Source organism: Kogia breviceps, chromosome 8, assembly GCF_026419965.1.
Source record: "Kogia breviceps isolate mKogBre1 chromosome 8, mKogBre1 haplotype 1, whole genome shotgun sequence".
NCBI classification, from domain to species: Eukaryota; Metazoa; Chordata; class Mammalia; order Artiodactyla; family Physeteridae; genus Kogia; species Kogia breviceps.
The window spans coordinates 6,071,332-6,097,324 of NC_081317.1; the positions used below are offsets into that span (position 1 = coordinate 6,071,332).

Here is a 25,993-nt window from a genome sequence, read left to right on the forward strand (position 1 = left end):
AGCCAGATTCGCCCTTCGGAGGTGAGGGGCGCTGGCGTGGGTCCCCGGCGGCCGGAGCAGGGGGCGCGGATCTGGGTCCCCCCGCGGCCTGAGCCGGAGGCGCGGGCGGGACTCCCTCTCCTCGGCGCCCCGAGGCCAGCGGTGTGTGTTGGGAAGAGCCTTAATCCCCCGGAGCGCGTAACAGATGCGCCGCGGGCCGACCCAATGGGGGCGTGGAGGCCCGGGGATTTTCAGGGCTGCGTTCGGTGTTCGGCGCCCAGACCCGAGGTCCTAGGCTGCTTTCTCTTCGTGTGGAGGTGCGGGCGGGTCGGGCGCTCCTCCGGGGGGCGGGGCGGCCCTGGCAGGGCCGGTCCCGGGTCTTGGGTTTTGGGGCGCAGGGGCGAGAACTGGTGTCTTCCTCCTAGTGGCGAGGACGTTTTCCCTGTGGTGGTTTAGGGGTGCACTTGTGATTTTTTGAGGGGCAGCTCAGATCCTCGATTTGATGTGGGGACTGCGGCGTTTGGCCTGGAGGGGAAAGTAGTCGGAGTTAGAGGGAGATCTGGTGTTATCACCTTCAGGAAGAGGATTCGCGGGGTAGATTTTATATTTTTTAACTGCTCAGATGAAAGAGTCTAAACTGGGGTAGGGAGCGCTCCGCCGGGATTCTTAACCTGGGGCGCGGATGGATAAACAAGTAGTGTGCTGTCTGGAAGCTCCTCTACCCGGACCAAGGCGAAAGGAGGATGCCAAGGCGGTGCACAGGCCGTCCTCGAGGAGGAGAGGCAGTGTCTTGTGGAATGGAGCTTGTTTCCCTGCCTTCCTCTGGATTCCTGAGGCAGTCACTGGGCAAGGGATGGGCAGAGCAGTGTCCAGAGGGAGGAGTAGATGAAATCTCAATTATCGCCCTGAAATGTTATCAAGATGAGACATTTCCCGTGATGAACTCGAAAGTGCCTCCCTTCGGAATTCCATTTGTAAAGGGTGTGGAGGAGAAAGTGTGGGGTGGTGGTTGCTCTCTGAGCTGAGGCGAAGAAATCTCACGTCAAAATAAAACAAGGTTAGAGCAGCTATAGAAACAGCGCATCCTCCCTTATTTTTTTTTTTTTTTGCTTTAATTATTTTTACATAACCATTTCTTAGGCTCAGAAGCAGCCACTGGTATTAAAACCAAAATCCTGAAGGCAATAGCTCCCTTACATTAAGATAACTCATTTTATAAACATCCTCTATCAAAAGGGACTCCAGTTTTCAACTGATGTTTACAAATACTCATTTAAAAAATAAAGTAACAGATGGGTTTAAGTATTTACACACGGCCAATTAGGCAGAATCTACCATTTTAAGTGTTGAATTTCTTTCTTCTTCTATTCCTTCTCCACTCCCTTTGGCTCCTTTTACCTTTTCTGAGATGAGGGGAACGAATCAGAAGTAGTTTTTAATCAAGAGAATAGAAAATTTGGCACGATATTTTTTCACTTGTTCAAACTAGAGAAAGGGATTATTGGGGTGGGGGGAATACAATATATTTCTAAGTGAAATAGGCTGTAGTTAAAGGGACTGAACGCAATGGTGGGCACTTCACGGTGATGTTGGTGAACGTTATAGAAGGTGATCCAGAAGGGGGGGGGTAGCTAAGAGAAGAAAACCATTAAAATAGCTACCCTCACCTGTATTATTCTGTACACTTCTTTTTGGAGGTAGAGGTGGGAAGGAAGGCAAAGACAGGGGGTTGTTGAAAATCAGTGGGAACTGGAATATATATGAATGAAAGGAAATCTTGGATTTGCTTCGAAAGAATTTGGGGTGGTAGTGGATGGGGATTTCGATGAAGGGAACGGTCATTGTTGAAGCTGGGTGATGGGTACAGGAGGACTTGTGATACTATGCTTTCCACTGTCTATGCTTGAAATTTCCTACAGTGAAAATAATTAGAAAAGATTTTTAAGGGAGAAGGTGTGTAAACTAATTGAGAATTTTTTTCACTTGTTTTTAAGTTTATGAGGAAGAATGAGTCATCCGTCAGTCTCTATACAAGTATGTCAGCGAAGAGTTAAAAAAAAGAAAAAGGCATTCCAGTAGAGTATTGCCCTTTGCCCTTGAGTGGCTTAGAGGTTAATAGAGGGAAAAGAATGATCACATAATTTGTGCTAAGACAAGTGCAAAATCTGAGTTTTTAAATTCCAAGAAGTAGAAAGGGAACAAAACGTCTGTTTCCAGTTGCCTTGTTTTATTAATATTTGAGATTTTTTAAAAAATTAGAATAATGAAGGATTCTGAAAAATAAACCTCCAGTTCTCTGGTGGTGAGAGACTCAGTGTTGTGTGGTGCGTTGGGCAGCACTGGGCAGCCGGGCAGGGCCATGATTGAGGGTTTTCCTTGATGGGTTTTCCTTGGTGGCTGTGGAGATCATGCTCATATGTAATGAGATAATGATGGGGCACTCAGGCCTAACTTGGCAGAATGGTGCTTCTATATGGAGAGAGATGGAGCTCTGGTTCGGGCAGCCACGAGTTCTTTGTAATAGGTGTTTGCAGCTTTCATAGACCTTCACAAATGCCATCAAGTTTCACACACATTTTAGGATGCCAGTCAACGTCCATGCAGGCTTTTCAAAACGACACGTTTCTAACATGCACTTTACATTAAAGGCCTGTTCTTAGCCACATCCTGCTTTGTAGGCAGAGTAAAACCGTTCTCTTTTCTCCTTTTTTTTTTTTTTTTTAACCTCTCCACAGGCGTAAACTTTGATATCCTAGGACATTTTTGAGAAATCATGAAATGTCAGGAAGCCATCAGGCAATCATAAAAATGGACTCAAAACCCATAATTTGTAATAACTTTAGTGGATTAGATTGTATTAAAATAGCGGCTTTCTATTTTATATCAGAAGTTATAACAAAGTATAAACGGCTGATTTAAAGTGATAAGGGTAAAATTGTTTCGGTACCAAAATTAACCAAAATGCATTTACTCAAGACTTTGTTTAAAAAGTCATGTTAATAGGCTAAATAGTTTTCACTGACTTGTTGAAATTGTGACTGGTCGTTGGAGAAATGGCAAAGCGAGAATTTCTTACATTTGAATTTTTTGTTGTTGTTGTTTTGTACCTACGTGTTAGAAAGATGTGAGAAGTTATTGAAGTGTCAGCTCAACTTTTTGTAAGCTTGATCATTAATGTGAAGTAAGAAAAAGTCCACTGGAAATTTTAGCTTTCCTGATAACTGTTCTACTCTTTGTGGCTAAAAATTTACTCAGAATCTACCTTTATCTCCTAGTGTCCTCTCTGCCATCTTTCTTTTGGTGCTAATAAGAAATGGAGTAGCCCAAAATAATAACAGCAAGAAAGCAAACACAGAGACCCGAATAATACATATTGGTTAACAATTACTATGTTAAGCCACCTGTGTTGATTGTACTTAATTTTTTTTCTTAAACCTATGTTTTTAGGACAGTGCCAGGCATATAATGTCCATTCCACGATTTGTTGAATATAGTGACACTGATTGTGGTGTGCACCTTTGAGAGGCAGCAGAGAGAGTTGTCTACCAACTGGACCAGGAACAATGCCTGCCTTACAGTCGGGAGTTCAAGAAATATTTATTGAGGGACTTCCCTGGTGGCGCACTGGTTAAGAATCTGCCTGCCAATGCAGGCGTCGGGTTCCAGCTCTGGTCCAGGAAGATCCCACATGCCGCGGAGCAACTAAGCCCTGTGCCACAACTACTGAGCCTGCAAGCCACAACTACTGAGCCTGCATGCCACAACTACTGAAGCCTATGCTCCTAGAGCACGTGCTCCGCCATAAGAGAAGGCACCGCAGTGAGAAGCCCGCGCACCACAACAAAGAGTAGCCCCCGCTCGCTGCAACGAAGACCCAGCACAGCCAAAAATAAATAATTTTTTTTTTTTTTTTTTTTTTTTTAAAGAGGGCTTCCCTGGTGGCACAGTGCTTGAGGGTCTGCCTGCCAATGCAGGGGACACGAGTTCGAGCCCTGGACTGGGAAGATCCTGCATGCCGCCGAGCAACTGGGCCCGTGAGCCCACAATTACTGAGCCTGCGCATCTGGAGCCTGTGCTCTGCAACAAGAGAGGCTGCAATAGTGAGAGGCCCGTGCACCGTGATGAGGAGTGGGCCCTCCTTTTAATTTATTTAATTTTAAATAAATTTTTTAAAAAAGAAAGAAATATTTATTTTGCGGTACGCAGGCCCCTCACTGTTGTGGCCTCTCTTGCGGAGCACAGGCTCAGCGGCCATGGCTCACGGGCTAGCTGCTCCGCGGCATGTGGGATCTTCCCGGACCGGGGCACGAACCCGTGTCCCCTGCATCGGCAGGCGGATTCTCAACCACTGTGCCACCAGGGAAGCCCCTTCATTTTGTTTTAACATTTGCTGTTTTAAAGTAATCGGAGGGTAGTTTTTTTTTTGAGGGGGGAGGGTAGTTTTAATGCCTTTCTGCACTTTGGCAGTTGTAAACATTAAAAAAAAAATAATTCTAGGCACCGTTTTTTTTAAATAGACTATTTTTTAGAGCAGTTATAGTTTCACAGCAAAACTGAGCAGAAGGTCCAGAGATTTTTACTGCTTCCTCACAAATACACAGTCTAGATCTCCGTTTGGGGGGCGGGGGGCCACTGCACGGCCTGTGGGATCTTAGTTCAGAAGTGACGAGTCGTAACCACTGGACTGCCAGGGAAGTCCCTCTAGACCGTTTTTTTTAAATAAGTTTTTAAATCAATGAATTAATCTATTTATTTTTGGCTGTGTTGGGTCTTCGTTGCCCAGTTGCGGTGCGCAGGCTTCTCACTGTGGTGGCTTCTCTTGTTGCGGAGGGCGAGCTCTAGATGTGCAGGCTTCACTAGTTGTGGCTCGCAGGCTTCAGTAGTTGTGTCTCATGGGCTCTAGAGCGCAGGCTCAGTTGTGGCACACGGGCTTAGTTGCTCCGCGGCATGTGGGATCTTCCTGGACCAGGGCTCGAACCCCTGTCCCCTGCATCGACAGGCAGATTCTCAACCAGTGCGCCACCAGGGAAGCCCTAATGGCCTGTTAATAGTTGCAGGATTTGGAGAATTAGTACCTCTTCTTACTGCCCAGTACTAAATGGAGTAGAGTACTAACAACAGTTCATAGCTCTTCTCCTGCTGTTTCTTCTTTAACCCTTCAGAGATTTCTGTTTGGGATAAACATGGCAAGACCAACAGGGGAGATATCACTCTTGGAACTTCGGTGAGCGGAGCAGAACTGCCTCAAAAGATAGACCAAATCGGGCTTCCCTGGTGGCGCAGTGGTTGAGAGTACGCCTGCCGATGTAGGGGACACGGGTTCGTGCCCCGGTCCGGGAAGATCCCACGTGCCGCGGAGCGGCTGGGCCCGTGAGCCACGGCCGCTGAGCCTGCGCGTCCGGAGCCTGTGCTGTGCAACGGGAGAGGCCACAGCAGTGAGAGGCCCGCGTACGGCAAAAAAAAAAGATAGACCAAATCAAGTTTAATTCTGTCATCTCTACCTCTCTATTAAGACAGTGTTCACACAGTCTTTTCTGGTAGTAGGTTTTTCAAAAAATTAGTTTATTTTTTATCTTTATTTTTTGTAATTGAAGTGTAGTTGATTTATAATGTTTCAGGTGTATAGCAAAGTGATTCAGTCACATATATATTCTTTTTCACGTTTTTTCATTATATTACAAGATATTGAACATAGTTCCCTGTGCTATACAGTAGGTCCTTCTTGTTTATCTTTTTTACTGATATATAGTAGTTTGTATCTGCTAATCCCGAACTCCTAATTTATCCCTCCCCGCCCCCCCACTTTCCCTTTTGGTAACCAGAAGTTTGTCTTCTATGTCTGTGAGTCTGTTTTTGTTTGTCTTTATTTATTTATTTATTTTTATTTATTTTTTTTTGTGGTACGCGGGCCTCTCACTGTTGTGGCCTCTCCCGTTGCGGGGCACAGGCTCCGGACGCGCAGGCTCAGCGGCCATGGCTCACGGGCCCAGCCGCTCCGCGGCATGTGGGATCCTCCCGGACCAGGGCACGAACCCGCGTCCCCCGCATCGGCAGGCGGACTCTCAACCACTGCGCCACCAGGGAAGCCCCTGTCTTTATTTATTTATTGTGCCGTGCAGCTCGGGACATGCGTGATCTTAGTTCCCCGACCAGGGATTGAACCCAGGCCCACAGTATTGAAGGCACCGAGTCCTAACCATTGGACCACCAGGGAATCCCCAGTCTATTTCTGTTTTGTAAATAAGTTCATTTGTATCATTTTTTTAGATTCCACATGTAAGCGATATGATATTTGTCTCTCTGGTTAGTAGATATTAAACAAAACAGGGGAGGTCAGGTGATTCTGTGGTTGGAAATTTACCCATCAGCTTGTTGCCTTCACTTTATACATTAGGTATCATCCTGAACTTTGCACTTTGGGTAGGTAAAACTGTGTTTCAAGCACCATAAGAGGTTTTGTCTGTGCTTACTGTGTGACCGCATTAGAACTCATTGCTTTACATTGGTGCGACATGGAAAGTGCCTCTTTGGAGGACTATTCAAGTATCACCCACTTGCTTATTAAAGCTAATATTGTGTTTCCTGCAAGCATTACTCATACTTGTTTCATCAACACCACCCACATTTAAAAATAAGGCTTTATTTTGACACTTAAAAATTGCAAGCTACCAAGAATACATGTATGCCCTGGGAAATTAATCTAATTAGATTTTGGAATGTAGGTGTGAAGTCTTCTGGAATTAGTGTTTGTAATGCAATATTTGTTTTCTGATTTACTAATATATAGTCATACTAGCTTGAGCCTAGTGATGTGTCTAGGTAAAAAAAATTAAAAAGTCATAAAGGGCCAAATATGTATATTGTATTAAATAGTTGGGAATATACAAGTTTTTGATATTGATTCTTTTAACTCATAAGCCTAGTCTGTGAAATTTATGCTAAATTTATGTAACTCAGGACTTCCGTGGTGGCGCAGTGGTTAAGAATCTGCCTGTCAATGCAGGAGACATGGGTTTGAGCCCTGGTCCGGGAAGATCCCACATGCCACGGAGCAGCTAAGCCTTTGTGCCACAACTACTGAAACTCTAGAGGCTGTGTGCCACAAGTACTGAAACCCTCGTGCCTAGAACCTGTGCTCCACAACAAGAGAAGCCACTGCAATGGGAAGCCCACATGCAGCAACGAAGACCCAACACAGCCAAAAAAAAAAAGAAAAAAAAATTTATGTTAATTCTTTTTTTAATTTGAATTTTATTTATTTATTTTTATACAGCAGGTTCTTATTAGTTATCTATTTTATACATATTAGTGTATATATGTCAATCCCAATCTCCCAATTCATCCCACCACCAGCCCCTCTCCTTCCCTCCCTTGGTGTCTTTACGTTTGTTCTCTACATCTGTGTCTCTATTTCTGCCTTGCAAACCGGTTCGTCTGTACCATTTTTCTAGATTCCACATATATGCCTTAATATACAATATTTGTTTTTCTCTTTCTGACTTACTTCATTCTGTATGACAGTCTCTAGGTCCATCCACGTCTCTACCAATAACCCAATTTCATTCCTTTTTATGGCTGAGTAATATTCCATTGTATATATGTACCACATCTTCTTTATCCATTTGTTTGTCGATGGGCTATGTAAATCTTAACAACCTCAATTGTTTAATACTAGCACTGTATTCATACCACCACTGCCAACAGCGAAATAGATGAAACTTCCAATTTCTTGCTGCAAAAGTTATTAAAACCTGTTCACATTTAAACTATAATATCACATTAGCTATATTGTGGTTTCTTTTTAAAACTTTGAACACACCATTCTAATCATTGGCATGAAGTTTTTAATAAGAATTATTTCTTAGGGCTTCCCTGGTGGCGCAGTGGTTAAGAATCTGCCTGCCAGTGCAGGGGACATGGGTTCGATCCCCGGTCTGGGAAGATCCCACATGCCGTGGAGCAACTAGGCCCGTGCACCACAACTACTGAGTCTGCATGCCACAACTATGAAGCCTGCACACCCTAGAACCCGTGCTCCGCAACAAGAGAAGCCACTGCAATGAGAAGCCCATGCACCACAATGAAGAGTAGCCCCTGCTCGCCACAACTAGAGAAAGCCCGTGCACAGCAGTGAAAACCCAGTGCAGCCAAAAGCAAATAAATAAAATAAATAACAGACCGTACCCTAAAGGAGGCTGTCCACTAACCAGCTGGGCAGGGAGTCCTTTCTGGAAGAAGGATCTGAGCGGCACATCTCTGCACTGGCCACATCCTCATTATCCCCTTTTACAAGAGAGGAAATCGAAGCACAGAACGGTAAAATAACTTATCAGATTCACAGAGTAGGAAGCAGAGATTCAATCCCAGGTCTGGGACTCTAGAGCTCTCCTTCTCGTCCTTTTTGTTTTAAGTTAATACCATCAAAATGTATTTTTATTGTTTGTACTATTTATTATAGGAATCTTCAAACATACTTAGAATATGATGAACCCCTATGTACTCATCACCCAACTTCAATATTATCAATATCTTTGGCATTCTTGTTTCACCTTTTTGCTGCCACATGGTTTTTTAGAGCCCTCAGTCTTTCCCGCCACACACTGTAATAAATACTACTCTACTCCCTCCCTTTCTGAGGAGTGATGCATAGAGGCCAAATTCTCCCTCTATCTTTTAAAGTATGAAAGCGGAAGAGAACCAACTTGTTAAGTGCTTGTCACACCTTGATTAGGGTATTTAAATGCATCCTTTCATAACCTAACAAGGACCCTGTGAGTTTATTTCCATTTTATAGACCAGACCCACCCAAACAATGAATGCTAGTGCTAGAATTTAAATATTTTTTTCCCAACACTAAACAAATGTAGTTTTAAAAAAATTAATCTTCTGTATTAGTAGCCCACAATCCCTCTTTTCCCCATTACTCATATTTCCCCTATCAACTGATGAAGGTTTTGCTTTCTAAAACATTTCATGTTACTCACATTGAGAGTCATTAAGAACCAATGACTCACAGTACCGTGCTGTAAGCGCAACAGAAACTATTATGAATGAAGCGTCTGTTCTAGCAGGTGTTTCATATATGTCTAGTGATTTCCCCCCATTCCTTTAAGTCTGAAGTTTTTTTTTTCTTTTTAATTTAAAGAAATTAATTTGTAAAGGTATTAAATAATAAGAGTAATATCAATTTTCTGACTTGGGGGTCTAACAAAATTATGTCTTGGTAAAAAGCATTTTTAGTGAAATTGAGACGAAACAAAGAGAGTTAGATATTGACCACTTTGGGGGTGCTCTGGCTGTCCCATGCAGGGCTTCAAAGTTTTGGTTCTTGAGGATCAGGAAACTAAATATTTCCTTTCATATCAATAGCAAATAGCAAAAGAAAACTCTCGGCACCTTTACAGGAAGCAATTCCCCTTGCACTTCTATTTACACAACCAAAACTGAGAGTGGGTTCCTGAAATGCATTTAAATACCCGACGGGTCCTTGGGCGAGATGCCGTGGGCCCACGCAGGCGGGTGCGACAGCCTGGAAGGGCTAAGCCGGGCCGTGGGGCTCGCCTCATCCAGCATTTATTAGCGTCCCACAAGTCTTCATCTCTGCTCCTCCTTTTCCCCATCTGTAAAGTGGTGTGGCGATGCTTGCCTTTGGCTCCACAGAAAGCATAAAGATCAGTGCTTGTCTGTGAAGTGCTTTGAGACTGTTGGATGAGAGGTGATGGGGAAGTACTGAGAAGAGTCTAGGGGAGGGTTAAAGGAAAAAAAAAATCCTGTTCCTTGAGAACAAATTGCAGAGCTCTCCTGCTGGAACTGGGACTTGTGAAAAATGAGCAATTCTAGTTTGCACAGTGCAGTCTGTCCTTTGATTTAAAATTCTGTATTCATGTTAACCATAAAATAAAATAACCTAATAGTAGGAAAGTGCCTGGAAATCAGTGTTTGGAAAGGAAATCTGGATTATAGGAGACTGTGCATGTTTATCTCTTTTCTTTTTCCTTTTTTTAAAAGTATAAAACTCACTGCAAAACTCTAACCATACTAATTTTTTAGCAATATACTTGGGTCTACTTAAGGGATAATTTAAATGTTATCCCTCAGAGGGAGACAGTTCTCTTTGGCTATTAATACCACTTAAAAAAATCTACCGAAGTCACATTATTTCCCCCCAAAAGCTGGGTATTTGCTGCTTGAGCAGCTAATGAATTATTCTACATGTCAGCTTAGTTTGAGATTGTTTTCTTCTTAGCAAAGAGAACTAAGAAGTTTTAAAATATTTGTGTTAGGACAGATATATATGGAAATGCCTGGCAATATTTGTTTGGGCAAAGAAATTTGTATTTCATGAGTGTGTATATGTATGTAGACTGTATTTTTCAGCATGACTGAATTTTTTTTTAAATTTTTATTTTATTTATTTTATTTTTGGCTGCGTTGGGTCTTCATTGCTGCGTGTGGGCTTCCTCTAGTTGCGGTGAGCGGGGGCTACTCTTCATTGAGGTGCGCGGGCTTCTCATTGCGGTGGCTTCTCTTGTTGCAGAGCATGGCCTCTAGGCACGTGGGCTTCAGTAGTGTGGCTCGCAGGCTCTAGAGCACAGGCTCAGTAGCTGTGGCTCACGGGCCTATTTGCTCTGCGGCATGTGGGATCCTCCCGGACCAGGGCTCGAACCACTGCGCCACCAGGGAAGCCCAGCATGACTGAATTTTTAAATTTAAAATTTACTTTTCTTTGGTGGTGCAGTGGTTAAGGATCCGCCTGCCAATGCAGGAGACACGTGTTCGAGCCCTCGTGCCTAGAGCCCGTGCTCCGCAACACAGAGAAGCCACCGCATTGAGAAGCCCACACACCGCAACGAAGAGTAGCCCTAGCTCGCCACAACTGGAGAAAAGCCCATGCACAGCAGCAAAGACCCAGTGCAGCCAAAAATAAATTAATAAATAAATAAATTTTAAAAAATAAAATAAAATTTACTTATCTTTAAAACTAGCAAAGCAATCTGTTTGCATTGTTCAATTTTCAAACAATACTAAAGTGTACATGAAAAGTCTCCCTATCATCTTAGGATAGATGTAATTCTTTTTTTGTGTTTTGTTTTTTGGCTGCTCTGCTCAGCTTGTGGGATCTTAGTTCCCCGACCGGGAACTGAACCCCAGCCATGGCAGTGAAAGCGTAGAGTCCTAACCACTGGACTGCAGGGAATTCCCAGGATACATGTAATTCTTAATCGCCATTACTGCTTTTTGGCAGAGGGATAGGTGATATTGGTGGTAAGTAATGTGACTTTAGTACGTAAGAGACCAAAATTATAAAAATTATATCAGACAAGAGAGATGAGAATGATTGAGACGTCCATATTTTGTCCAAAGTTTCTATTTATTCTTTAAGCATCTACTAAGTGCCCAGACATGGTTCTTGCCTACAAGTAGCTTATACTCTAGTTGGGGGGGGGCAGAAACATAGATAGGAAATTGCAGTACAGTGTGACAAGGACTAAGGTAGGGTAACTACATGGAAACTTGTACACAGGAGTATAACTCAGTTGGGGAAGAAATGACATCTATATGGTGTCCTGAAGGACTGGTAAGTTACACAGGTGAAGGGAGGTGGTCAGGTTGGGAGGGTGATCTAGGCAGTCTTCCTGGAGGAGGGAGTAGATGCCATGTCCAAAGGCTCATAAGTATGACAGGACACAGAGCTCCAGAATGAGCAGAGCACGTGAAGAGGAGCCTGGAAAGGTAGACTGTAGCTGAAACCAGGTGACTATGGCTTTACCTTGAGGGCAGACAAGGCACCCACGCTTGAACTGCTGAAAGCAGTTGCTATGGGGCTAGATTGTCAGTCTCCTTACTGCCGTTTGGAGAGGACTGGAAAGGAGGGAGACAGCTTCGGGCTAGACTAGGCTAATTGGCTGATTGGATTAATCCTGTGAGTTGGAGCCGAGAGTACCCCTCCACAGTTTTATAAGGGTAGAATTGATGAAAATGAATTGCTAAGGGGTCTTGGATGCCGAGAGAAGACCTGGTAGTCAGTGTACATCGTGAGCGGGGAGCCAGGGCATCTGGAGGATGAGGTCAATTCACTGCTTTGGCTAGTGGGTTAAGTAGTAAGTGTATCAGCCTCGGTTTTGGGTTTTTTTTTTTTCTCCAGTTGGATACAAAACCAAAACCCACAGTCGCTTCTTTCTTTCTTGCCCTCTCTTTGTTTCTGCTCAGTACAACCTTGATAGGGCTACCAGCGTCTGTTCCTCAGCTCTTTTAAGCTAAGAGAGTTGGTATTTTCAGCATGCCTTGGAGGTGACTCACATTAACCGAACTCCCAAGACTGATGCACAAACCAGAAAGCAAGTTTCAAATTTATAATGAGAAGTATATCCATAAGGAGACTAGCTATTCATATTTGCTGAAGTGCACATTTTCTCCCTGAAGGCTAATCTATGTGGAAGGCTAAATTCTATACACAGTTTCTTGGAGAGCATAAAATCAAAATCGAGTTGGAGGCGTTTAATGGATTGTGACACCAAAGCTGTGGAAGCCTGAGGCATCCAACTCTTCTAGAGGGATAGGTCTACATTAAGGATAGAATAGAGTCTGTTTTTACAGATGCTATGTAGTGATTCCCTTTCCTTTTAACCTATCCTTTCTTTAGACAGACTACAGGGTATTCGGTTATACAGATAGATAGATAGACAGACAGACAGATAGACAATCAGATAGATAGATAGATAGTTTGGCTGCATTGGGTCTTCGTTGCTGCGCACAGGCTTTCTCTAGTTGAGGCGAGTGGGGGCTACTCTCCTTGCGGTGTGGAGCTTCTCATTGTGGTGGCTTCTCTTGTTGTGGAGCATGGGCTCTAGGTGCGCAGGCTTCAGTAGTTGCGGCACGTGGGCTCAGTAGTTGTGGCTCGCAGGCTCTAGGGTGCAGGCCCTAGAGTGTAGCTGTGGTGCACGGATGTCGGACTTCGTTGCTCTGCGACATGTGGGATCTTCCCAGACCAAACCCGTGTCCCCTGCAGGCAGATTCTTAACCACTGAGCCACCAGGGAGGTCCCTTTGGTTATGTTTAGACCTTCTAAATTCGAATCTCTATTCCATCTTGCATCCCTGAGATTCCATCCAGCATTTCCCAAACTGGCAAGAATGAGCATCTATAAATTTAAAAGCTCTCCTCCGTAATTCTGATGTGGCTTAGGTAGCATGATTTAACACTAAGATTCCTATGCATACATTCTCAGTTTTTGCTCATTTTTATTCTTTACAAAAAATTTAAAATCTAGCAATATCTTGGAGCTACTTTCTTACCCTGTCAACCACTTACAAGCATAATCCTTCTAAGGTACCCTTTATTCCTTGGTTCTCTCCTTGTGATTTACTCAGGGACCCAGATAAGTCATAATTCATTCAACAATATTATTGACCACCTGCTATATGCCAGGCGTATTTCCCTTTGTTCTAGGTGAAGGGAAAATGGCAGTAAACAACAGAATAAAAAATTTTGCCTTAATATATGTGATCTAAAGGCAAGTATAAGGGTATAGCTAATGTATCCAATAATGATAAGTGCTATGGAGAAAAATAAGGCTTTGAGAGACTGAAAACAGTAGGATTAGGGTTGATGGGGAAAAGAACAGAATTTTAGTGCTGGACATTTTGCAAGATGCCTATTAGATATCTAAGTATCTTGTATCTAGTAGCTAGTTAAATGTATGCATCTGGAGCTCTGGGAACAGATCCAAGCTGTTTGGGTCTGTTTGGATCTGATTACCCAATGTAAGTAGGAAAAGCTAGAATTATAATGGTAAAATTCTAAGCTCTTGACATAGTTATATTCCTGCAAGCACTCTTATTTAACTTTAGAACTCTGTCACTTGGAAAAACTGTCATAATATGTTGCCCTTTTGGACAGTGGCTGTGCTCCCTGTTTGCTGAACTGTTTGCCTTCCCGAGAATCATTATGTGAAACTTGGTTTAGGTTAGGAGGGGCATAGACTGTTAAGAGTTGATGGGTTTTGTAAATTGTTATATGAGCATAATAAACAGATCTTGTAGCTTCGATAGGTGTAGAAATAAAACGAATGTACCAGCTTGTAAATGAAAAAATAAAAATAAATGGCCACTGATGGGTAGTGAGTTTTTGGTAATAATTAGAAATTAATGTCACACATGTATCATTTTAATAGGTTTTTGCAGACAGTCTAAGATTTTCAATTTTACTTCTTTGAAAGCTGCCTATTTGCTTTGGAGATGATTAGCAAATGTTTAGAATTATTCAGTTTACACTGTGTTGACTTAGATCTCTGTTGTACCTGATACATTGCTTACTTTTCCTCTTTACATTTCTCGGAGATAGTTTAAAATAGGCAATACTAGATCACCAAATTGATCTGATTTTAGGGGGAGCTCTACTTCATATGTGTGACAGATTCTGTTTTGCAAGGATGGCCACAGCAGTATCTCCAACTCCACGTGTTCTTCTAGTGTGACATTGAGACTCCCACTGAGGGGAAGGGGAAGGCTTACATCTCTTCCCCTTGAGCCTAGACAGATCTTTGTGACTTCCTTGACGGGTAGAATATGGTGAAATGGCGCCATATGATGCCATGTGATCCTTTCTGAAGCAGGTTCATAAATATGCCATGCACTTTTGTCTTGCTCTTTGGGGATGCTTCCGCCTAGAACTCAAGCACCATATTGTTAGGAAGCCCAAGCAGCCCACATAGAGAATCCATATGGAGAAGTCAACTGTAGGGGTTCCAGCTGACAACCCAACTGAGATTTCGGCAAACAGATGTAATCAGCGGCCAGCCTGAGAGAAGGGTGTCCAGATGATTGTACCCCCTCGTAATCAAGACCCCGCAGCCTTCAAGCCTTTCCAGCCGGGGCCCCAGCCACAGAGGAGCAGAGACAAATTGTCCCTGTCAAATCGCTGACCTATAATTAAATGGTTCTCTCCGGCTAAGTTTGGGGGCTGATTTCTTATACAATAACAACTAGAACAATATCCTTGGGTGTCAGGCTAGATAATAATACTACTATCCTTGCTTGTATATTTATTTAAGAATAGGGCTACCATGTGTCCTTTTCTTAAAAATAAAATAAAATCACTTTCTCTCTGAAGAAATCCCTTCAAATAAGAAATTGAAAAGTTGGGGAACATTCAAGAAGTATTGATATTTACTTTCTCTGAAGATGATGGAATAGGAAAGTGAGAAGCTCTGACGTGAAGACTTATAGGAGAAAGTAAACTCCTCAAACTAAGTTTGTCCTATGGTTCTTGTCACAAGATTGTACACTTTGACTATGATGATGCTGTGTCATTCTTTACAAAACCTCAAGAATGTTTACATTATTGTTATAGCCATTGATCCACAGAAGAGGACATTTCATTGCCCATCCTTTTTGTAAGAAACGGTTTTTCTAGTTTTTTCCCCCTGAAATTCATCTTCTCTCCTTTGAAATGTAAGCCATGCTGATCCACTAAAGAAGTGTTTTTTAAGAAATATCAAATAAAACGCAATAATTTCTGTAGCTTTAGTTGTGAAATAGAATCAATATTCTGGAGGCAGTGAATCTGTCAGACTAAAGCTAAGCATATGGATCTCGTCTCTGCTACTCACTCTGTCTTTACTCTCTGAGTGGAACACTTGGGCTTCTAGTCTCTAATGGCTGCTTATTTTTAAATTCTTTTGTTTTATTCTTAGAAGATTTCTACAGTTTAGTCAGTGCCATATTGTTCAAGAGCACAGGTTTGGATGCCGACTGCTTGGTTCATAGCCTGATGAACCTAGCTGAGTAATTTGAGACAAGTCATCTAACCTCAGTTCCTTCATCTGTAAAATGGGGATAATAATAGTGCCTGCTGTACGGGATTATTGAGAACATTAAATGAGTTAATGAATACTTAGAGCACTAAATGTCCGACACAATAAGCTTTATGAACATTGGCTATTGTTATTCACCTTCGTATGTTGCTGGTGGTGGTGATATTTGGGTTCACGTCTTGGGTTCCATGTTGAGAAGAAACTGAAAGAATACTTCTTTGTTGGGGGTTTTGTAAACATGACCAGTGAATTGGGTGTCAGTTAGACTGCATGACCTCAGGTCTCTTCAACTCAAGTGTTCTAGGGTGATCCGAGTTCCAGGATCAACTGACACTGGAAGTGGTTGTCCCAGGAGTACCGATCCGTAATACACGGAGAATACATCAAGGTCAATTATGGTAGAGTAACTACTTCCAAGGCTAGAAACTATTTAGAAATTTTATGTATGGTTTCCACACTGTAGCCCAAAGAAATGCCAATAATGTTAACAGGAGGTTTGTAAAAGTTTCAACAATTCGAAAAGTGACACGGAAATAGAATCATTAGGCACATTCCTTAAGCTGTCAGGCACTCTGTACATGGATTGAATGTCTTGGGTAAGACACTATAAGCAGAAATATCAGGGACTGTTTTGCTGAACAAAAGCTTTTTGGCTGAGAAACCCGAAAGGCTTGATGTTTAATTTATTTTGTCACTTTGGTAGATCAGTAGGTAAATAAGACCATTCCAGAAACACTTTAGGCAAGTGCTTCATTTCTAGATAAAAATATTCAAGCACCTGATGGAAATGAAATGCAGGTTTATTACTTCTTTCTTCTTTACTTTCTGGATTATTTTTGGATTACGAAGTGCTGGGAATTGAGAAAGTGGAAGGAAAAGCTAATTAGATGAGAAGGAAACCCTCAGTTAGATGAAAGACATTGGAAACAGTTGGCTGGGATAAAGAATGTTTCTGATAATTTCAAGCAGATCTATACATTCTTTGATTATTACCAAAGAAGAAGAGGAAGGAGGAGAGAAGAAGATTAAAAACTTTAATCAATTGCAGAGTCCGTTGCAGAATTGGGCAGAGGATTATCTCTATCAGCAGTGCTCAGTTAGGTGTTACCCATGTCCGGTAGTCTGTAAAAAGATCTGTTTGTTTAAAAATAAATCGTGTTTGTTTGAGGTATAGACCACACCCAGGTCACATGCTTGGAGTGTGGGGCCGGCCATTAAATGATTGCAAATGTAGGCCAAGCTGAAGATTATACTTAACTTGGTTTTTCAATGTGGCAGAGACTAGGGTATCTCAAAGGGAGATTAAAGGATTTTCTACACTATTTGCTCGGTCATCTTTGAACTGTGGGCCTGTCCTAGGGACCAGGCAATCTCATATGGGATGAAAGTAAAGAAAGAAAGGGAGAAGAGAGACTAGCTAGAGGGAATGTAAGATTTGCTGATGTCAATAGAAGGCTGAGCTCAGAGAAACTGAGTAAATGCTAAATGCCCAGATTTTAAAAGATGGCCCATCCTTTGGATCCTGTAGGCAGCTCCAAGGGGAACTGTGGGGAGAACATGTAGGAACCTGGGTTACCTCCTATGCAGTGGGTGAGGGGCAGACCTGAGCCCAAACGTAAGGAGGCCTTTACCATCTCAGAGTAAAAGCTGAATTTAGACAGTCCTTTACCTTGTCTGCCTACACGGTGCCCCGAGACACACTCTTCCAGCCACATCTGCCTTTTCAATCCATCCTGCGCACCAGCCTGCTTCTCCCCCAGGGCTCTGTACAGCTTTGCCCTCCACCAGGAATACCCTTGCCCGGGGTAGCTCCGTGCCCCTTCGCCTCCTCCCGCCAACCCTACTTGTGTGCCGTTTTGTCCCCGTAATATACTTCATGCATTTCCACACTTAAATGAACTCTGAGAGCTCAGCCATGATAGAAGACTCTGTTAAAGCAGCCAAATTGGGGGAAAGTCATGATTTCAAAAGCATGATTTATTTCTTATTTACGTCTTGTATCTGAATAGAGGATATACCTCTTTTCCTCCCTGGGGGCAACCGCTGTTACCAGTTTTTTGTGAATTCTTCCAGAGGGCTAGCAAGCATTTATAAACACATGCCCTTCCCCCCATACAAATGTTAGTATACTATTCGCACTTTTTTTTTAACCTTACTTTTATCGCTGATAATATCTTGGTGGGTTTTGTTGTTGTTGTTTTATTTTTTTTGCGATACGCGGGCCTCTCACCGTTGTGGCCTCTCCCGTTGCGGAGCACAGGCTCCGGATGCGCGGGCTCAGCGGCCATGGCTCACGGGCCCAGCCGCTCCGTGGCACGTGGGATCCTCCCGGACCGGGGCACGAACCCGTGTCCCCTGCATCGGCAGGCGGGCGCTCAACCACTGCGTCACCAGGGAAGCCCATATCTTGGTGTTTTGTTTTGTTTTCCTTAGCTGCCTCATTCTTCTTTTTTTCCCTTTTTTTCTTTTTTTAAAAAAAATTCAAGTATAGTTGATTTTTACAACGTTGTGTTAGTTTCAGGTGTACAGCAAAGTGATGTAGTTATACATATATGTATATAATATATTTTTTTCAGATTCTTTTCGCTTATAGGTTATTACAAAATATTGAGTGTAATTTCCTGTGCTACATGCCTCATTCTTCTTAATGTAACTTAATTCTTATTTAATAAATAAAATTCTATCCTATGGATATATTGAAGTTTGCTATGGTCACTAAATTGTCTTCAGTATATTTTCCTGTTAAGCATAGTACAGATTAATAGTCTTATATGTGTTATTTTACATCCATGTAAGTATATTTGGAGGATAAATGCCAAGAACTTAGATAAGTACCACCAAACCACCCTCCAAAGAGGGTCTAACAATTGTGCTCTCACCAGCCATGTATTAGAGTTCTCCCTAACTTTGTGTAATCAAACGTTTGGATATCCACTCAACTATCCAGTGCTGTTAATTTTATGTTATGTGAATTTCACCTCAATTTAAAAGATAAAAAACCAGACTGGTACTGGGCATATTTGTTATCTCTAAGATGGCAAACAGCTCATCCGGGAAGCTCCTTGGTCTTTGGAAATTTAAAATCCATTGTAAACACTGTATAAAACAATTGAGTTTAAGCTTCTCAGAAGGGTTCTAGAAATTTTTTCCAAATAATTAAAGGATTGCTGTGTCATGTTTGAAGTCTCCTTAGTGACTGTCTAAGAACTCTTGTTGCAAAAAAGGTTCTAAGGGTATATGAGGTGCTATTTAAAAATACACCCACAACATTATGCCGAACTCAAAAAAATTAATTGGTAACTGTTCTCTCTGCAAAATTAACTTTTCACCAAATCAGTTGTTAAGCTATCTACCCAAACCAGTATTTAGTGGCTTTCAGTTAAGTTGGCTAATGATAGTGTTCTGAAGTAGAAGAGAATAGAACTGAGAGTGAGCGGTCAAGGTAGACTTTTTTACACCTTACTGTAATTGCAGCATGGGACCGAAAATAACTCTTTGGTTCTCTCTTTTTCTAAAGGCACTATAGCTAGATTGACCATAAACATCATTCAGTTGTGTTATAACTCACTTCCACAAACATGCATTGTGCAAGGCACCGAGCGAGGTGCCGAGGGGGTGGGTAGGAAAAGACCTGACAGCCGTCCTTAAGTTGAATAGGTATGAGATTTCTAGAAATTGCTATCATAATTTTTCAACACCTAAAAACCCATCTGTTCTGAATGACCAGTTTTACGTTAGGTCAGAAGCACTTTGGAAAAGTAGCCAGCAATTTGAGATTATTTTGGAGAAGTCTTTTTTTTTTTTTTTTTTCAAACAGAGGTGGGAATCTATGGGTATCTATTAAACAGTGATTTTAATTCATCTCAGTAATAGAGGATGTTAGAACTAACTCTGGCTGTATGCTGACGCCCACAATCTACAGGGGCCAGTGGGTTTTATATTCTCTGTTGTTCCTGCAGTGGGAATGAAGGGCTGAAGGCCTCCTGCCACTTGAGAAAATGGCAGCTTTTCAAAGTTCTGGAGTGCTGACCTCCCTTGAATCTGTTAAGGCATTCAGAGCAGAGTACAAGAAACTTAAGGTTTGAATTGGACTCTATCTCTGCTGAGTTGGCATAGCATAGTAATGCTCTCTTCCTATTGGTAATTTTTGGTGTTGTTACTAAGTTCTTAGTACCCTTTGGTTTTATGTTGATGTGAGGTAGTTTGTGTTACAGAAACAGTCGTTTTAAAGTTATGATTGCACTAATATTCTCAAATAGACAACACCTAGTAAACCAGAAAGGGGGAAAAAATGCCTAAGACAAGAAAAGTTAGAGGGCATTTCTAAAGTACCCCCGATTAAATGAGAAAATCTGTGTTCATGTATATTGCTGATGTGAAAATAAGCACATATGACATTGTTTCCTAGGCAGAATCCCTGCTGTTTGTGGCATGTGTGTCATGCTAGGGTTTTGACAGCCAACGGGAATTTCCCCTTTAGTATCCACATGGAGAAATATGATTAAAACATAGTTCTGTTGCCTAAAAGGCAAATCATCAGAACAGCTTTGTAGGGGACTTGTAGTGGTTTCGTTCAAGTTCTGTAGCCTTTTTTGTTTTGTTTTTAATCTAGTGGGGTCCTGTTAAAATAGTGCAGTGTTTATAGAGATAAAATCAGCATTGTGCATTTGACCACTTGAAACATTTGAGGTTCCTTCCTGGCCAGCCATCATTCAGAAAACCAAAACAAACAACAAAACAAGCAGGGGTGGTATTGTTTATTTCTTTCCAGTTAATTACTGTCAGGTTTGAATTTGTGTGGCAGTTTGGGCTCCAGATGGCGCGGTCATCATGATCTCTTTTGGAGCTTTACTCGTTGATTTTAGTAAACATCAGAGCAAATTACAAAATTGGTATTCCAAAATATATTCTTTTTTTTTTTTTTTTTTTTTTTTTTTTTTTTTTTTGCGGTAAGCGGTCCTCTCACTGTTGTGGCCTCTCCCGTTGCGGAGAACAGGCTCCGGACGCGCAGGCTCAGCGGCCATGGGCCCAGTCGCTCCGCGGCACGTGGGATCTTCCCGGACCGGGGCACGAACCCGTGTCCCCTGCATCGGCAGGCGGACTTTCAACCACCGTGCCACCAGGGAAGCCCCCCAAATATATTCTTAAATCACTCATGGGTGTATCTTTCATCCAAAATCACTATTAAACTCATAAAGACTTTTTATGAAACCAATGCAATCTGATTGTTAGTTCAGTCCAAAAAATCAGCTTGACTGGTGTATGTTGGCTTTTGTCTGGGGAAAAATATAATGATTTGATTATCTTTTTTAATGTATTATTTTACTATTTCTAGCTAGCAAAAGATGGTTCTTGCTTGCTTGAAATAAAGTCCGTACTTTAGATTTTCAGGGGGCAGAATTTTCAGAGTTAGTAGAAATTCTTCTGGTACAATTCAGCTACATTATATTCTTCTTTACCTGAGCTTTATTGAAATATAATTGACATATAACATTGTATATGTTTAAGATGTACAACTTGTTGATTTGATACACTTATATATTACAGAGTGATTACCACCTTAGTGTTACCTAACACCTCCATCATGTCACATGATTACCGTCTCTTTTTTTGTGGTGAGAACATCTAAGATCTACTCTCTTAGTGACTTTTATGAGTATATAATATAGCATTATTAACTATAATCACCATGCTGTACATTAGAACTTGTTCATCTTCTAACTGGAAGGTTGTACCCTTTCACCAACATCTTCCCATTTCCTTTTTTTTTTTTTTTTTTTTTTTTGCAGTACGCGGGCCTCTCCTGTGGCGGAGCATAGGCTCCGGACGCGCAGGCGCAGTGGCTGTGGCTCACGGCCCAGCCGCTCCGCGGCACGTGGGATCTTCCCGGACTGGGGCACGAACCCGCGTCCCCTGCATCGGCAGGCGGACTCTCAACCACTGCGCCACCAGGGAAGCCCCAGAGGGATCTTGTTGTTTATTCATCTTACATATAATAGTTTGCATCTGCTAGTCCCAAACTCCCAATCCACCCCTCCCCCACCTCCCTCCCCCTTGGCAACCACAAATCTGTTCTCCGTGTCTGTGAGTCTGTTTCTATTTCGTAGATAAGTTCAGTTGTGTCATATTTTAGATTCCACACATAAGTGATCTTATATGGTATTTGTCTTTCTCTTTCTGACTTCAGTTAGTGTGATAATCTCTAGGTCCATCCACGTTGTTGCAAATGGCATTATTTCATTCTTTTTTATGGCTGAATGGTGGTCCATTGTATATATGTATCATATCTCCTTTATCCATTCATCGGTTGATGGATGACCATGCAGATTATCTTGAGTTGTTAACATCTTCTGCACCTTTGTGTTTGCATAATTCTTTGAGGAATTCCTGAAATATGGGCACTTCCCACTGAATTAGAGGTTTCCTACGGTCCTACCCCAAAATCCCTGGAACACTGGGATTTCTACTCAGGATTATGGTCATAACTACTAGAAATGTTGGATTCCTTACTAGCTCACACTGTGAGTAACCCATGTGCAGAAAGTGGGAATGGAATCTAGTGTTAAAGATGGTTTTACCTAGTCTTTTAATTTTTTATTTTTTGGCCACACCACTTGGCTTGCGGTATCTTAGTTCCCTGACCGGGGATCGAACCCGTGCCCCCTGCAGTGGAAACATGGATTCTTAACCACTGGATGGCCAGGGAAGTCCCTAACTTGTCTTTTAGGGTACCGAATTTAACCATTTGCCCTGTGTTATGATATCGCTATGATGTTTAATTTGTTAGTAAGCTATTATTTAGCTACTTAATTACTTGGTGTCAATTCTCAAAACTTTACTCCATAGTCACGCATTTTATGTCCCAACCACTTTACCAGGTTGGCACTTCATTTTCCCCACTGCCTCATTTGCGCTTTTCCGATCTCATAAGCATTGTCTCGCTTGTGAGACCTAAACACAGATCCCTACATACAAGAGAGTCTGAGAAATGTAGTTTTTAGCCTTCTAGTCTTTACGGTAAAGTAGAAACTTCGAAGGGGTAAAAAATGAATACGGAAAGTCAATAAGCAATATCAGAACAAATTCACTATTCTCAAAGTATTTCAGTGACTCCCCAACCTACTCTAAAATTCCTTCCAATGGCCAGCATGGCCCTATATTGTCTAGTCTGATGTGATCTTTCTGACTTCTCTTAATAGTCTTTTTCATAAACTTTTTTAAATTGTAAAATAGACATAATATAAAATTTGCCATTTTAGACACTTTAAGTATACAGTTCAATGGCTTTAAGTGTGGTATTATTATTTTCACTTGCAGATGAGGAAACTGTAACACAGAAGTTATGCAACTTCACACGGCTAGTGCAGTGAGGCGCCAGGACTGGAGCCTCCTGCTGCAGAGTCCACAAACCTCCCCCTGCCCTGCAATAAAACACTTAGCCTGACCAACAGCGCTGGATGTTTTTAGTTTACTCATTTTAGTTTGTTTTCAAAGCCTTAGTATAGTGTATTGGTTATATTAGCATTTGCCCAAAAGAAATCTGTAACACAGAAATAGCTCAAAAGAATGAAATAAGATGCAGCTAGAAATAATTTACAACCACTCAAAAATAGATTCAAACATGCAGGTTTTCTTTGAACTGTCTATTCATGTTTACTTTTAAAACTTGAATAGCTTTTACTTATTAAGAAAACTGACTATCCGTGTATAATTAATGAAAAGAAAACACTTGTGCCAGGATTATAGGTATCTAAACATTTAGCTGTCTCACATTCTTTGGCAACAGCTTAGGGAAAGTAGCCATGTACTAGAATTTTTTTTTCAGCTTTTTTTTGCACCCGAGCTCAGGGACTTAAGTGCTCCTAATGGTATGATTGGAGGTTTAAGAAACAAGACAAAATAAAGAAAGCAACCCTATATATGTAAAATCTCATGTTACTGCAGGCTCTTCAAAAGTAACATTTTTAATAGCTTCATGAGAGCAGGGCACTTTTCTGTTCACAGTTGCATCCCTAGCTCTTGTCAGAGAGGCTGGCACACATTATCATGAAATCCAGGAAAATAAACGACATACGTGAACTCAGCTGACTCTGATAGTGGGCTTGAAGGAATTAAATAGCGAAGAATTACAGTGATGGCTGAAGGAGTTTCCATTGACTCATTCATTCATTCCACAAATATTTAACAAGGGCCCCCAGGTGCCATGTGCCATGTTAGTCTTGACTGATGCTGCATGATGTAGTGTCGGGCTCAGATGAGGCCGCGCTCAGTGAAAGTGTTGGTATTACAGGTAAGAGTGCCTGGTGCACCTTCGGTAAACTGATTAGTATGATAGTGGCAGCACTTGGCAGTAGATTTAGAAATTTAGAGGAAAAGACATTTGAAAGTGAACCCTGGATTTCTATTTAACGTTACATGATATGTCAGTAGAGATGTTTTTCCTTTTAGTAAAAGCATCAGACTTGAGTAAAATGGCAACATTTATGTTATTTTATCATGAATTACTACCTGGAAGGAAGTGGTAATACAATAAAGTGAAGGTAAAGGTTACCTCCAGCATAGATACTTCCATATATTATTTCCTTGGGTGTCTTTAAAATAATAACTTGTTAACTAAATTAGCATTGTACTATAGTGATAATCAGGAAAAATGCTCATTGAAGAAAATTTGGAACACACAGAGAGGTGGAAAATAGTCACAGTTCTAACCCCCTAGATAAACGTACATTTATATTTCTCTGTGTCAAAAACACATATCAAATTTTAAATCCGACATTTATACCAAATATGACACTCCAAGATATGATGAGCTTATGCAGAACAATAAGATAATTTCCAAATTTCTAACAGAGAAGTGAATAAGGATTAAGAAGAGAACCATTAGAAGAGGAAATTCCAAATGCTAATGAGCATGTCTTCAAAAGGTTAATTCCACGAATAATCAAAGAAATTCATAATAAAGCACTTTCCTTACCAAATAAGCAAAATGGGTTTTTTGGTTTTGTTTTTGTTCATTTGTTCTTTGTTTTACAAATGGTAATATTCAATTCTGGTCAGGGTTCGGTAAGCTAGGGACCCTTGTCCTCTGTTGGTGGGGTGTAATTGGTTCACCTTTTCTGGAGGAGGCGTGGGCAGCAGACAAGGTTGGTTTTCAGTCAGGATGCTACAGCACAGCTGGCCTCTGTTCTGATTGGATGGGGAGTCAGTTGATAAGTGGTTGTTAAATATTTTGACTGTCACTTCTGCTAATAGGTATCAGTGGGTGTTAAGATGTTCCCATCTGGAGACCCAGTAGCTCTTCTCATGGGAATGTAAATTAATTTTGAACTAATCTTTCTGAGATTTCTTTATAGCATTGTAAAGATCTAGTAGTATGTAAGCTCCATGAGAATAGAAAATTTATGTTTCTCTTTGCCGCTGCGCCCTCAGTTCCTAGAATAGTGTTTAACACATAGTAGGTGCTCAATAAAATGTCGCTGGATGAATGAATGGATGAATGTGATTTTGGCATAGGGAAGAAACGGCATATGTGGTTGACTGTAATATTTTGTGTTCTCTTGAACTTCATCGACATTTTATTTGCGAGAAATCATCTATTATATTCCTGTGATAGCATGTGAAAAATGTTTTTGGCTTTTAGACAATAATAGTCTTGGATTTTTAAAAAGTTTTTTCTTTCTAAGTGTGAAGTCTTTTTTTGCAATCAATAATCAATCCATACTTGGGTATTAAATAATGCCCATCTTCTGAAGAACGTTTTATATTTTTTATGAAAACAAAATAAGCACATCAATCAAGGAAAAATAGTTCAATACTTTATGTAATATGTCTCTATTGACTTCATTTTTTTCTTTCATAAATGTATCTTTATTTATTTATTTAATTAATTTATTTTTTTGCGGTACGCGGGCCTCTCACTGTTGTGGCCTCTCCCGTTGCGGAGCACAGGCTCCGGACGCGCAGGCTCAGAGGCCGTGGCTCACGGGCCCAGCCGCTCCGCGGCATGTGGGATCTTCCCGGACCGGAGCACGAACCCGTGTCCCCCGCATCGGCAGGCGGACTCTCAACCACTGCGCCACCAGGGAAGCCCTGTATCTTTATTTTTGATCTCCAGTTGGCAGAGGTTCAAGTGATCTTAAGTCCCTCTTATACCGAAGATTTCCCTATCAATCCAACTGTAAACTAGCAATTAAATATTAA

At 41.6% G+C, this 25,993-nt stretch overlaps 1 protein-coding gene across 25 annotated transcripts in view; it reads left to right on the forward strand.

Moving 5' to 3' along the window:
- FNBP1 (formin binding protein 1) overlaps window positions 1-25,993 on the forward strand; it is a 140,868-nt gene that overhangs the window by 494 nt on the left and 114,381 nt on the right. The gene's annotated exons all lie outside the window — the stretch shown is intronic.